The following is a 15,637-nucleotide window of genomic DNA, read 5'->3' as shown; positions in this document are numbered from 1 at the left end:
CTTTTAAAGGGTAAAGTGGTATGCTGATGTGCTTCCAACAAAATAATTCCCATATATTTTTTTCATTGCCTAAGCATGCTGTTGTTTACAGTGATTGGTATAAAGTATTTTAATCTACCAGCCTTCCTGATATTAGAGATACACATGGAATTAAGGCTCTGCTTAAAAACAACGAATTCAGTTGTGTCCAGAAAATACCAGCCCTTGCTGGCTGAAGAACTTCAGTTTAGTCTTCTGTAACTTAATGGTAGTGTTAATTTGAGACAGATTTTGGTATTACATGTGAAATTTGAAGCCTATCGTATAGCCGTCTGTGTGAAGCACACAATCTGGTGCAATAGCCCCAAGGTTTGTTTTTTAGTTTTTGATATGCATACTTGTCTGCCAAATGCAAGAATACACTGACCAAAAGCTAGAGCAGTGTAGAAAAAAAAGTTGCATGAATATGGAGCAAACATCTGCAGTTTTGAATTGGTATGACCAGATAAGTACAGTACTGGATCAGAAGTCAGAATGGAAGGTCTTTTAGCATTGCTCATCACCTGCTTGCTTCAGTTGCTTACAGCTATAGGATAGACACAGTGATCCCTGGGTAAGATACATATTTCAAAACTTCACAGCCTGATGCAGTAAAACAAAATGCTGCAAAAATATCTGCAACACCGATACTCCTTAGAAGTCTGTGGGGAGATTATGCTAAGAATGTGAGGTTTGTTTCGTCTCTGATAGTAAAACCTTATGATTGAAGCATATATAATATGAAGTATTTTTGAGAACTTTCTGATTTTCTTCCAAGAGACAAATAGGACCTGAATTTTTTGCACTCAAATTTGTGGAATTATTAGGATACTGAATTTTTCTAATGGAATTAGAACTATTTTGCTATCTGTTATAATAATAATATTAGAAGATTTAATTATTTAACGGAAGTAGCATTTGAAAAGCATAGCTGGTCAAACTCCTACAAAAGCTAGGATTTTGTAGAAGGACAGCATCTGCTTATTTGACCGTAGGTTTGGATTAAGATTAATGTGGCTCAAAAGTCTCTCAAAAAATACCTGACTTAGAGAAAAGGTTTTGTTGGCATCAGGCACTTAAAAATAGGCTGGCCTTTTGAGTAGAGTGCAAAGCAGCCATGTTCCAATTGGCCTAACACACCTGAAATCACTGACCTCTTTACACTCAAATTTAACATTTTAAGAGTCGGAGGACAGTAGTACAAGTTAATGAGTGTTTCCAAGTGATCTTGATAGGAGTTAAAGTTGAGAAGAGGAAGCCATGTTAAGAGCTTGCCTGTTCATTGAGGCTGACGTGGTTTGACAGCTTTTGTTTAGGTGTGTTTTCAGATGCTTCTGGTTTGGATCGGTCTTTTTTAACTTTTAAGTTCCCATGATGTGCAGTAGTCTCCTGTTGAAGTATTTTGAAAAAGTTCACTGAATACTTTTTAATTGTATCTTAGAATGATATTAGTAAGGAAAATGTATTTGTTGTTTTTTGGCAGAGATGGGTGTGTATACTTTGAGACATTTAGGAGAATCTAAAAACAGTGAGAAACGGAGGAAGGTGGCGAGTCTAAGAGGGATATCTGTTGCCTGGGAACCAGGATCTGTAGCAGCTTTGTGTTAAAGAATGTAAACTCTTTCTAGAATATGTGATGTGAGGTTTGGGTGCTTGTGCTACTGGCTAATGGATGAGTAATTTGGAAGACATTTCACGTTTCAACCTCTAATGTTCCACTCTGTGTACGGTGAACTGTCATTAATCTGTAGCTAGAAGAAACAGGAGTTTTCTTGTATGAAAGATCTGAATCCTGCTGGTGGCAAGCTGGAAGGTCAGTGTGATTCCCATTTTTGAATTCTTGCGTTTATCCTTTAAAATATCTGGGAAGGGAAGGAATGGACTTGCAAAATTAGGGATTTTCAGATCTGCAATTTCCTTGTAATGCTTCCATGCCACCTGTGCAGCTGTCTGTGCGATCCTGCACTTGTGCAGGCTCAGTGCTGCTCTGTGAATGATCCAGGACCATGCAGCCATGACCTTGCTATGTGCAAAACTGCCTCATTTTAAGGAAAAGCTTGATAACAGTAAAGGGGGTCAAATTGCCACAGGTGAAAAGTTGGTCTGATGACGAAAGAAGGAACACTGTGGTTTGGAGAACTGTTTTCTTTTGGCTGCTGTCATAAGGTGGTTCTTTAACACTGAACAAGACACCTGGTTTGCACAAACTGTTTTGCTAAATACTTAATACGTGGTGTTTGGGGCTACATCTGCAGAAGTGCAGAGCAATCACATCTCTAGGTTCAGTAGATCTTTTCAGAAAATCCTGCGTGAAAGTGTCAGTATTCATCCATACACACAATGGATGCTACAGGACCACGGTGCAGTGCCAGGACCAAATCTCACGGGGATTCTCCTAGATGTGAAAAAGACCTGACAGTCCTTATTTCTCTGATGGTAAGTGCAGAAATCCTTATAAAGAAGCTGGTAACATTAGTGGCCTGTACAGACTTGCAAGAAAGCCAGGCTGAGCCATGCACTGAGAAGGATTGAAAATAATCCTGAATAAGAGAAAGGGTGCTACTGTGAAGAATGCAAAACTGCAATTTAAGGTCATAGCACCATGTGGAAGGCAATGGTGCCTCTGGCACTTCCTAGCTTGACTTTGAAACCTTCATCTTCATTAATGTAGTTTTTTGGATGTAAATTCTATACAGATTCCATACATTACTGAGGTCATCTTGTAGTTTGTTCACAACATCTTCGGCACATCTAAATCACGTGTGTCAAGTTAAGAGGGTCTGAGCTGGTATTGCTAATCCTGCAGTTTGATGACAGTTTTAGGTTGAATTAATTTTCATCGCTTTTAAGCAAATCTGCGCTTCACTTGGAAGTTCTTTTATTAAATAGTGAAATATAAGAATACATTTTGATTGCTGAAGATCATGTTTGTTATGGCAGACATTATTTTAAATTTTGAATGGGTCAACCCAGAAACAATGGATTTTTTTCAGCACTGTAACAAGAAACATATGCTTGTTTTACATCCAACTTCCATGTGAAGGAGAACTACAGCAGATATAAATTTCATAAGAATTTTGATGAAACATCATGCTTTTGATTATAATGGAACTGTTTTAGCATTAATATGGTAAACACGTTCCTACTTGAAGCATTTTCTCTCTAGATAGCAAAGGTCAGAGATTATCTTCAGGATTTCCCCACACCACTGCTGCGCCCTTGCGGTCAGTTTTCGTGGACTGAAATTTTGGCCCGGGTGAGAGCTGCCCTTGCAGCACAGAAGAGGCAGAGGCAACCCCAGCCACCACTGCTCCAGGGTGAGACCAGGGCTGGAGCTCCGTGTCCCACCTACTGTGCGGCTTGCCTGAATATGCCTTGAGTGACTGCACTTCTCTTCACCTCTTTTAGCTGGTCTAAGGCCCAAAGGGCTAAGACTTTGGAAAATCTGTAGGCAACTATCTCCATTGTAAACAATTTGGCTTAGCATGTAAGTACCCTTGAAAACCTGAGCCTGATCCCAGAACTCTGTTTCCTCAAACTCCTTTGCAGGCCACGTGGAGCTCCAAGCTTCCTTCAGTGCAGTTTTATAAATCCTTTGGTGTCAAATAGTTCCTGGTTTGCCCAGGGACCTCAGCGTTGGTGGTGCTGAGACTAGATGCCAGGTTGGTCTGATGCCCCAGGGTGCCAGAAATCATGTGCGTTGCTGCTTCCCCTGGCCAGGTGGGTGTTCTCAGGCATGCCTGGAGAAGGAGCCCTCAGCTCCTTCAGCTTGCTGGTGATTTGATGCTAGCTTACGCCAGCAGGTTGTGGGCTCAATTCCTTTTTCTTCACAAAAACGTGTGGATTCACCGTTCCCTTCTCTGCAAATGTTTTATTTCTCTAATTAACGTCTTTTCTGGAGTGCACATGGAGCTGTTAGTCCCTTTGGCTGACTCTGTTCTGCTTTGAAAGGTGTAATTAACTCCACCAAGAAAGAGTGTGACTTGAGTAGGTTGGTTAGAACTGCTTTCTAGGCTGCTTTACAAGCTGCTTCAAAAGAAAGGCAATGGCTGACTACTTGCCTAGAGGCACTTGCCTGCTCGGGCAATTATCGTCCACCAGCTGATTGTCTTTACTCACAGCTTCTGCTCTGCTCAGCTCTCTCCTGCAGTACCCAAGCCAGCCCTGGCAAGTGGACCAAGGAGATAAGCCAAGGGCTCAAGCAAGGAGCACAGGGCGGGTGAGGGATTGGGGTAGACCCAAGGTTAGGAAACCACATGCAAGGATTTGGAAGAAGTGTAAGGAAAATAAATTGACCTCAGTCCCCTTTGCCTGCTTGGGTGAGTACGTGGTGAGGAGGATGAGGTGAGGTTGGGGAGTTTATGTGCAGACCAAAGATGGCCACTGGGAAGGGGGAGAAAGAAAAACTTGTGCTTGAACCCATTTTGGGAAATGGGACTGCTGAGTAGGATGTTGAGGAGAGGTATATGGTGGTTTGGCAAAGGCCAGGGTGCTTTGCAGGCCACTGCAGAGGGTGACACCTGTGCATCCTAAGGTGTCCAAACTTTGGGAACCCCAAGTTCATGGCACTCACTGATTTTTAATTTTTCCTTAAAGAATATTTAAGTACTTTCCATTGAACCAGATCGTGAGTGGAGCCCAAGCTGTCCTTGTCCTTCCAGAGTGCCTGGATGCAACCTAAGTACCCATCTCCTCTGGCCCAACCTCATCTGTTTCTTTCCGTGAAAGCCAAAACGGCTTCAAGAGGATGCCCCAACAGCTGCGGGGCAGGTCTGGGTTTGGGGTGCTCACATCTTTGTGGCAGAAGGGGAACACTGGATCTTTTTCTTGCAAACCCTAAGCAAGTGCTGGAATTGTTGTTGCTGTTTTATGAGAGTGTGCTGCTTCAGTTCCTGCACTGGGAAGGGATCTGGGGCTTGAAACCTGATCAGAAAGAGGTACCTCAGCACAGCTGGGCTGTGCTCTCCTCAGTGGTTCCTAAAGCGGTTCCCCACTGGCCTGTGTGGATCTGGTTCTTTGTGTCTAAATCTTCTGGATTGCATGGGGAGTCTGGATAGCAAGATGTGGAGTTAAACACTGCTGCGCTCAGTATTACAACACCTAAGCCCTTTTATGAAGCCTCATACTCCCGCTGCGGCCCAGCAGATTGAAATGATTGTTTATAAGCAGGAAAGTTCAGAGTCCAAAGCTCAGTTCCCTTCAAGGCACTTCAGAGGGTTTTTTTGTCTGCAAGTTGTGTTCCCTGGTGGAGTATTAGCTTAAAAAGATACTATTATGAAATAGTCGTAAAAGCAGCTAGATATGTTTGGTTTACTTCAATTAACTAAAAATTCTCCATGTCCTAAATGTTTCTCAGCTGTAGTCTCTCACTCTGAAGAAGATGGAAGAAAACTCCTTTAATTTTCCTTCAGTGTATAAGCAGGCCTCCAGCGACGCTCGGCACCCAGCCTGCCTGCTGGAACTCACGAGACTGTCACAGCAGTGTGGAGGTGGCTCTGATAAAAAGCAAAATGTATTCTGCTGCCAGGTGAGGTTTGGCTCAGCTCTATTCTGCGTGTTGCAAAAGCCGAGGTACCAGAGAAGGGGTGAGATCAGCATTTTGGAGCTTTATGGAGGCAGTCATCCCTGCCTAGGAGCACTTGCATTGTAGCAGGGCAAAGTCAGGACGTGGGTCTGCACTGGTAGCAGCCAGAGATCCTTTATTTTTCTTTAAAAAAATCTCAAACAAATAAAAAAAAAAACCTAACCCCCCCCCCCCCCAAAAAAAAAAAAGAAATTCCAGGGAAAAAGTAACAAAGAGTATTTCCTTTCAGAAGTACAGCTGTCTTACAGAGGCTGCTATTCCCATTATAAGACCGGTGATGTAATTATGACAGATTAGATGTTCAGATCTGTAGTTTAATGTTTGCACATGGTAGCCCAGGTTCACCTGGCTTACTCCAAAGAGCATCATTATCCACCCCATCTGTTGCCCAGGTCTTGAGGACAGCTCCTGCTGGGAGCAACATCTTCTGCAGGACAACTTGTAGGTTTGCAGCTATTTCCCAGAGCTGGTTCTTGGTGCCGAGCTTGGGGTACAGAGTGCCTGGCTGTGCACAGCCTTGTTCTTTGATCGCGGGCTCTTGCTGTTTCTCGTGGAAAGGAGGAATGCAGCCACCTCCACCCCTGGAGCTTTGGGAGATCTCTTTCATGAATTTTTATACTTACCTTTTCATACGTATATCAAACACAGGGGTGTGGCTGGACACTTCCAAAACAGCTATTAAAGCCATGATACTTTATAGTGACTGAACAGGCTACTTCAAAAAGAACATGAGGAGGTATGCTTCGAAAGGGGACTTCTCCAGCTGCTTCCACCCAGCTCTTTAAAAACACATAAGACACAATAAAGCACGTGTTGACATAAGTGAGCTTCAAAAAAACCATTGGATTATTTTGAAGGAGTATAAACACACGTGGAGAGAGTTATCATCCTTCACCCAGCAAAACAATTACATCAGCGCAGCTTGGACTGGGATCTGCCTTAAGATCTCCCAGATGTTGCAAATGGCACAGTTGTTGATCAGTTGCTCTGGGTAATTATAAACTGTCAAATGGAGGAGGGGAGGTTGGTTCTCAAAATAAAAAAATGCAAAAACCTTTTTGGGGAATTGAAGAGAAGATACGCTGCTCATAGCTGCCACTCAGAGCCACAGCAGCTTCTGCTTATGCCTGGCTTTGCCAGGCCAGTGTTGTGAACAAGTCCCAGAGCCTACCTTGTGCCTGAGCTGTGGTGTCCTGCATGGTGGGGGGGAAGACCTCGGCAAGGAGCTTGCTGTGGGGTGATGTAGGGCTGCTCAGAAATCATGTCAGCAGCATCTCCCAGCCCGCAGTGAGGGACCCACCACCCACCTCACTAGCAGAAGCCCATCTGGTCCTGAGGCAGGAGATGCCAACCCTAACACTCAAACAAGAAAGGGGACCTGGGGCAAAGCTGCAGCTTTGCCAGCCCTGGGGGGAAGCAACTTACCCAGCCCCTGGGCTGGTCCCCTGCCCAGACTTGGGCTGTGCTGCTGGAGGAGGGAGCTCCAAGTGAGGTGTCACAGAACCACAGAATGGTCAGGGTTGGAAGTGGCCTCTGGAGATCATCTAGTCCAAGCCCCTGCTCAAGCAGCTTCACCTACAGCAGGTTGCACAGAGTCACGTCCAGACGGGTTTTGAGATCCCAAGGAGGCAGGGGAGAGTTTTTTCTTCTCCAGAGAAGAGGACTCCACACCCTCTCTGGGAAGCCTCTTCCAATGCTCTGCCACCCTCAAAGTAAAGAATTTTTTCCTCCTGTTCAGGTGGAACCTCCTGAGTTGCAGTTTGTGCCTGTGTCCCGTCGCTGGGCACCACTGAAAAGAGCCCGGCCCCGTCCTCCTGACACTTGTCCTTCAGGTATTTGTACGCATTGACCAGATCCCTCTCAGCCTCCCCTTCCCCGGGCTGAACAGGCCCAGCTCCCTCAGCCTTTCCTCATCAGGGAGATACATTGGTGCTGTGCCACAGCGCTACAAGAGTTCAAGATTCCGGGGGCTGCAAGGAGATGTGGAGCAAGCCCCTGGCTCTGCGGCTGCATGGCTCAAACACAGAGTCTGTCCCTGCTCAAAGGTCCGTATTTGTGCAGTTTCCCTGAAGCATTCGCTGCTCATAGCACAGAGGAGCTGCGGGCACGGGGAGCAAGACGCCTGGTGAGCTTGTGTCGGGAATGAGCCCCAGCTCCTCGCCTCCCCGAGGGTGGGTGCTACCACCTCACACCCCTGAGCTGGGCATGCTCAGGCCACAAGTGACCCTCTGCTCAGTCCGTTGAAGGACACTGGAAGGCACCAGCACCCTGAAGAGCCTTTGGGACTCAGCAGCCCAAGTGTTGGGCGATGTTTCACCCTCAGAAAGAGCAGGGATTTTGCAAAACCCCTATGCTGGGGTTTCCATGGGGTAACATGGGTTGGTGAGCTGCTCCTCCAACGTCCCTCCTGACAGCCCCAGCTCACAGTCCCACTGGGCTCCGGCCATGCCATCTATCTGGGCCATTTGCCCTCTCTCCAAGTGGCGAGTAGCTGGGGTGGGTGTCCATCCAGCTCTCCACGGCCCAGGGCATGTGGCAGAGCGACCAGCTTGTGTTTGCTAGCTCGCAGCAGTCAGGCTGTGAATGGCGACTGGTGAATACTGGAAATGATGCCATGCCACCGTGGTGACATGGCCTCTGGCAGAGGGCGAGGAGGACAGGTGGGCAGCGAGCCCTCCATGTGCCCTGCCGAGGCAGTGGGTGACAGCCCCAGCAGCTAACGCTCCCGGGTGCCGCAGCAGAGGGGACACAGGCACCCAGCCCATGGCTCTGTCTTCTATAACCCTGCACCAGGAGAGTGCACTCACCCGTCACCCTTGCAGGAGCTGCCCAGTGCCAGGCAGACATGGCTTCATCAGCACACAAGGGTGACGAGCTCAGCAGCAGGTCAGCTACACAAAAATGAACCCCTGGCAACACCAGTCCCCCAAGCTGAGGGGCAGTTTTGTCCTGGACACGATGGCAGCGGTGGGGAGAAACATGTCACCCACCCCCAGCACCGCCCATCAAGGCCAGCTCACCCTGACGCAAGGTGGGGCTGTGCTGTAACCGTACGAGCACCGCCAGAGCGTCCTGGCATTGTCTTTTTCTCTTTTTTAATTTCATTTTTCAGGATGACAACACTTTAGAGGTTTATGACCAACAGGAGAATTTACTACTAAGTCATATACTGATGTAATGAAATCTAATATATGCTGTGTAATGAGTTATGAGATGTTATTTAGTTTCAGGGTTTTATTACTTCAATCAGTTATGACCATATTTCCTTTTATATGATTGCTCACTCTTTAAACATACCAGATGACTGTATAAAGAACACCTAATAAAGTCTGGAGATGTTAAAATATAAATGTTTTAATTTTTGCCATAAATTTGTTTTAATTCTACCAAAGGCGGCTTTTGCGCTGGAAGTGGTGCAGTCCTTGTTAGCAGTGCAGACCTTGGTAGTGTTGTCTCGGATCCTTTGTGGGAAGGAGCTGAGCGACCCTGCTTCATTATAAAGCATAGTCACCAGTGCTCACCCTTTGTGATTATACACAGAAATTGAAAGATTTTTAGAGTAAAATGAAAGACAGAAAACATTGACCTGTGATGTAAGTCATTGTCTTAATCATCCTCTCATACTTACCAGCATAACTGCAATATACTCTTCCTGATTTCTACCAGTCTTCAAGAAGGGAGAATCAGGCTTGTGGTCTTCAGCATCAAAATAAAAAATACATGAATGTTCTCCCCATGCACCTTTTGGCAATACTCCTAATTTTTCCACATTTATGCATTGTATTTTATAGTCATTTGGAATAACGTCATAGCAGCGGAATTACATAGCTGTGAAATAAGATCAGAATCAAGTCTTCAATAAATCAATGTTTAAGCAGGTGAAGGTCTTCAACTGCTAAACAATTGCAGGGACCAAGCGGTGCAGAGTCCTGGCCGTGATATGTTTGTAGTAAGTGTTGAGCTCCCAAAAGTTATTGTAGAACACATTTTATGATGATTAACAACTCTGCAGTAAGAGTTTGTGTCTGTGTTAATACAGAGTCCATCTATTTTAGGCTTTATCACGCTGCTGCTATGTAGCAACTCACCTGCTGTGGTCACGCAGAGGTCTCCAGTGCTGCTGTCTGGGGTCCCGCATGGGTGTCACCTGCCTGGAGATGACATCTACATATAATAAGTATAATGTCTACCAATATCCTAAGGGTGAGTGTCAAGAGGACAGGACTGGGCTCTGCTCAGTGGTGCCCAGCGACAGGACAAGGGGCAACAGGCACAAACAGCAACACGGGAGGTACCACCTGTATATGAGGAAGGACTTATTTACTTTGAGGGTGACAGAGCCTTGGAACAGGCTGCCCAGAGAGGGTGTGGAGTCTCCTTCTCCAGAGGCATTCAAAACTCGCCTGGATGCAATTCTGTGCAACCTGCTGTAGGTGAACCTGCTTTAGCAGGGGGCTGGGCTAGACAAACTCCAGAGGTCTCTTCCAACCCTGACCATTCTGTGATTCTGTGTGACTCTGTAATTACAACCTTCTGTTTTCCTCCCCACCTCTGCAACAGGAAGCCCTGGCGTGATTTGCTCAGCCTGATCAAAGTTCCCACTGTCCCCGTCACAAGGACTCGCTGGCTCCTGCATCAGGCTGGGTATTTCTGCCCAGGCCAGGTGCTGGTCCTGACTTGAGGACGAGATGCCAGCTACCACGGTGGAGTGGTGGAGCACGGAATGGTCCCCTCTGTCTGCAAACTGTTGTTGCAGGGGCTCAAAAGGAGCCACCAACAAACTGTTTCATCTGAGACCTTGAAAACAGTCTTTGCAGCAGTGTGTGCTTCTGCTCCGCTCGTACAAGGCACAGGGTCCCGGGGCCAGGACTGGTGCCGGCTGCTCAGCAGAGCAAGGGAAACCTGCTGGTGCTGTGCTGGGCTGGGAGGCTGAGCTGCTGCTTCCATGAGAGAGAGGTGAGCTGCAGGGAAAGGAGCCTGGTCAGCCTGCATGTGCTGTAGGCATTTGTCTGGCCAGCTTCAAGGGAGGGAAAACTACCTTTTAGTTGCAGCTTAATTTAGAATTTGCAGCCACCAGAAATATTTTCAGTGTATTCAATCTGCTGTGACTGTGGCTGCCACCTGTATGCCGGCCCAAGGATGACTTGGAGCGATGGTCCCTGCCACTGCGTTGCCTGTGGCAGAAAGATACCAGAGGCCCAGCTTGGCAGAAGTCCCCTCCCTATCCCCATCTCAGCCTCCGAGCCCTGTCCCTGGCCAGCCCGTGCCTTGTTTTAGCTGTGGTTAGTATTGCTGCTCTATTTTCTCTGAAGCCCTCCTTCAGGTTCTTCAAGGCAAGGTGTCATCTCAGGATAGTCCCTCCAGACAGTTGTTCATCAATTCAATTTCTTCTTTAATTGTACGTACATCAAGATGCTGTACTTCTCGTATTTATTCAATTATGTATAGAGATACACACAGAAGGGAAAAACTTCTAAATGTCCCATCTTGCTTCTCCATTCTTTTAATAGCTCTATCACTAATTAGAGAAATTTTAGGAGACGAATTACAGCAAGTAATGGAATAAAGACTTTACTATTCATAAACACAGAATAATAATTCAGCCAAAGAGAATCATACATCAAATAAATGGCCAAGTGTACTTAAAATATGTCTTTGTACAGTAACAAGGCACAGTTTAATCCCATTAAGAAAATGTTGGCAATGGTTCAGTGTTTGGGAACATGCCACTGAACTGTCCTGCTGTAACCTTGGATGTAGGAAAAGTTGAGACAAAACAGCATACTCAGTTTGACACATTTGTGCCCTTTATGTCCTTAATGATGCAATGAATTACTGAAACATTTCATATCGTTTAGCCACAGAAACTGTCTTATATGCAGAAGCTAAGCGATAACATGCTTGCTGAATGTGCCCTATCTACTGCTTCATATGCAAAGTTTATTTCCATCTCCATAAAACACAGATTTCTAAGGCTTTCTTAAAAAAACAACTCCACATATTATTTTAATTTGCAAGAAAGAAAATCTTTGTTCCATATATCTTACTTAAAGCGTAAAATGACAGGTAGGTCAGTTTCTCACTAACGAAAAACTTAAGGAAAACATTGAAGGTTTTTCACCTCAGATTTTATTTTTCACCTGAATTACTCTGCTTTTACTTTGTCCCCAGTATTTTCAATAGGATCTGCAGTACTTTTCTTGTCTCTAGGTACTTTGTATGTGGCACTCAGCTTCCAAACAATGGACTTCTTTTATTTCCAATTAAGAAGGATTTAATATGTACTGTAGAAAAGATAGTATGGCTAGGTGCATTTCTCATGGCCACATATTATATCCTTGGAGTTTTAGCTATAGATCTTAGAAAAAATACCTTGTGGATAGTTTAAAGCATTAGATTTTCAAGACAAAATTACAGCTCATTTGGTATAACTTAAGACTGGCAATGTGCTGGGGAGCCAGCACGATGCGGGGTCCACTGACATGGAGCACTCCCCGCTTCTCTGCAGCTCCACAGGGCGTTGGTGCTGCTCCTCCCCACACACAGAGATCTCTTCCCATCAGCTGACGTGGCACTTCCCTGATTTCTGTAAGCATGGAAGGAGAATGAGTGCTCTGAGTGTTATTAAAATATGCAAACATTACCAGTCAGAGGTATCAGTACTCAGTGCTGTCCACTGATTTTCTATCAAGGTCTTGCCCTTAAAGTATCAACTGTGTGGTTTTCCTCTGCTGTTACTTGCAATATCATGTTGTTGTACAGAACGAGTTACTTGACAGAGCTTTGTGTCTCTTTGTACTGTAACAGCTTCTAGAAGAATTCAAACTGACAGCTCCTAGAGTAAGACATGAGGAAATATATTTGAGTAGTGCATGTGTTTTATAGTGTGAAGTCAGAGAGTATGCATATATCACAGGTTACAATGGGGAATAAGAGGGTAACTATAGATATACACACAACACACAAACACGAGTGATTATTTTTTAGCTCTTGATCCATCCTCTGGCATTCGCTGCCAAACCAAAGGGGAAAAAAAATGCTGTCCCTTTTCTGTGTGATTGCAGAAGGAGCTTTCATTCCACAAAACGGGGCTTAGAAACCACAGAAAGCAAACAGCGTGGCCCATAGCAGTGGGATGGCTGCACTTTTCCTACATGATCCGCACTGCTAAGGAGATGGCATGGATGCTCGAAGGAGCTGTGCTCCTGTGCCAGCGGCCCCACCATCACAGCCGGGATGGGGTGACCATACTGCTTCCAGCAGGTTTCCTTCAAGGAGCAGAGGAGCAGGATGGCTCAGGGGCTTGATGTACCCTGGGTGGGCTCAGCACCAGCTCTGGCTCCTAAGAGACCCTCTGCCACCGACAGCCTTGTGTCGATGTTTTAAGGGCAGGTTGCTGACAGCGGAAGCAATATGACAAAAATTAGGTAGGCAAGAGGGATTAAAACATGTACAGTTGTGCAGAATTTGTTAGGCTCAATTACATGAGTCAGGAACTAGTGAAGTGTTTGAAGACCTGGAAATAATTCCAATTTGTCATATCAGGAGTCTCCTTCCCAGAAACAGGCTGTAGAAGCAGAGGCAAGTCTGCCATATGGAGAGCAGATGCCTCAAGGGAGCTGAAAAGAAGATACTTTGCTAGTACTAAAAATATTCGGTATGAGGAGGTGATAACAAGTGCTTCTAAAGAAGAAGCAACTATTTATCACTGAGTAGACATTTTTTACTGTTTCCTAGAACACAAACCTATATGCTCCAATAATCCTGGGCTGTTGCAGTGAAGAGGCACTGATTCACAGCTTGGGGCAGAAGCTATAATAGTAAGCAGATGGAACATCTTGTTTAACCATCTGCTTTTTAAAGCACATTTTATCACAGGCTCTATCACACTGAAAAAAGGTAGAGAAAGAGGAAGACAATGAATTACCAGTGTACAACCAGTTTGATGTACAATGCAGTATGGTTGCCTTCGCCGTTTGCAACTTTGATGTTTTACTTTTTAGCATTTTAATTAGGAACTATGCTGTGGAGACTGAATTTATAACCTCAGTACTATGGTGTTAGATGGTTCCTGTGAGAGCCTCCTCTGGGTACCAAACCTACTTAAACATCAGGAATAAGGCTTGAGAGAAGAACTTCATCACTGCCCTCAGGTGCCTTAGGAGATGTGTTAAGGAAGGATCCAAGTGAGTGAGGAAGCTCAAGGGGAGCTTGAATTTAAGTGGAGTTGTGCAATGTCTTGCTCTATAAGCAAAGACATGCAGCTGTGGCTAATGCCTGTGTAAGTACCAGCCACAACGTGCTCGTGTTACTTATGTCCCAGGTAGATGTTTGTGTTTTCCTTCTGCCAGAGCTGTTCAGCTTCCTGAGCAGTAGACCAAGAGATATTGACACAGCTCCCTAAGCTCCTGCAAAACTCCAGGAAATCACTGCAGGGAAAGATAAAGCAACGCTAGCAAGGTAGGGCCAAGTGGCTTATTCCCTGGCACTGAGGTGAGACAAGATGTAACAGATTGTCTCTGACAGATGTTCATCTAACTTGTTCTTAAAAACCTCTAATGACTGTGCTTCCCCAGCCCACAAAATAGCCTGCTCCTGAGCTTATCTTTGATTATAGTTGAGAAGTTTGTCCTAATATCTAATCTAAATCTCCCTTCCAGTTAAACCTATTACTCCTTGTCCCACTCTCAGTGGATGTCAAGGCAACATATTTTCATCCTCTTTACAGCAATCTTTGAAGGCTGTTATCTGCTCCCTGCAGACCCATCCGTCTTCTCTTCACTAGACTAAACAGCCCCAAAATCGCTCAACCTCTCTGCACAGGTCAGGTTTTATAAACCTCCTAACACCCTTGTTGGTCTCTCAGGGCTTTCTTTTTCATCTATATCTTTCTTAAAAGGTGATGCACAGTGCTGGACGCAGCACTTGAGCTGAGAAGTTCCCAGTGCCGTGAAGTTACCACCCGGCCCTTGGCTTTCCCATCCCCATGGGTACAGTCGTGGATGTTGCTGTGATCACCCGGTCTGTGCTTACTGCCAGGTCTCTTCTGCCATCTGGTCAGCTACCCCCCTGTTTCAATACAAGTTCTTTTGACCTCCTTGCATTTTGCACGTGTCTCTCTTTGGTTCCATTTGTTGATTCTGGAAAACCTCTCTGATTTTTCATAGCTATTTTGACTTTTAATCCTGGGCCCCAATATGCTCGCAATCCTCCTGGCTTAGTGTGATGGGCCGATTTTATAAGCATACTTTATTCCATTATCCAAGTTACTAATGAAAATATCAAACAGAAACAGGCCCTGGACAGACCCTGGGTGACCCCATTAAAAATGAATTTTCAGTTTGATGGCAAACTGTGATAAGTTCAGCGTGTTTTTCAACCACTTGTGCACCCACTGATTGATGATTTCATCTGGCCTGTATTTCCTTAGCTGGCCTTCTAAGAAGTCATGGGGGAGGCATCCAAATAAATGCCCCACTCTAGTCAAGGTGTCTGTTGCTGCTCCCTGCCTGTCGCCAAGAGAAAGGAAACACCCTTGTTCCTCCAAACCAGTTTTACCTTGGCCATCCCGTGCCAGGCTGTGAGGAGGACTCCTGCCCAACCAGTTGCAAAGCATCAGTTGGAGTCAGGGAAATTTTTGGCAATTGCTATTTTAAACCTGTAAAAAACCACATTATAACCATCACTAAGTACAATGTTTCTTACTGCTGAGAAATGCCGGGATCTGCAATGGTTGTGAGTCTGTAATGCTACGACCAAGCACCCAAGGAAACAGCTAAGAAGGGAAGGGAGGAGAGCAAGGCAGCATCGCACACAGGCAGCAGCCTATCCTAAGGCTGCTTCCCTCATCCTGCATTCACACCTAGGTTCATCTATAGCCCCCTCCAACCCAAAACCCAAATCTCCAGCAGCCCGCAGTGAGAGCAGCAGCACCTGCAGCCCCAGAAAGGTCGAGGGATGTCATACTGATGCCATTTCAAAGTAAAAAGAATTCTCCTTGATTAAAGACAGGATTAACATTTACATGTAGCCCTC

Source organism: Falco naumanni, chromosome 3 (assembly GCF_017639655.2).
Source record: "Falco naumanni isolate bFalNau1 chromosome 3, bFalNau1.pat, whole genome shotgun sequence".
NCBI classification, from domain to species: domain Eukaryota; kingdom Metazoa; phylum Chordata; class Aves; order Falconiformes; family Falconidae; genus Falco; species Falco naumanni.
This window is presented reverse-complemented; position numbering follows the sequence as displayed.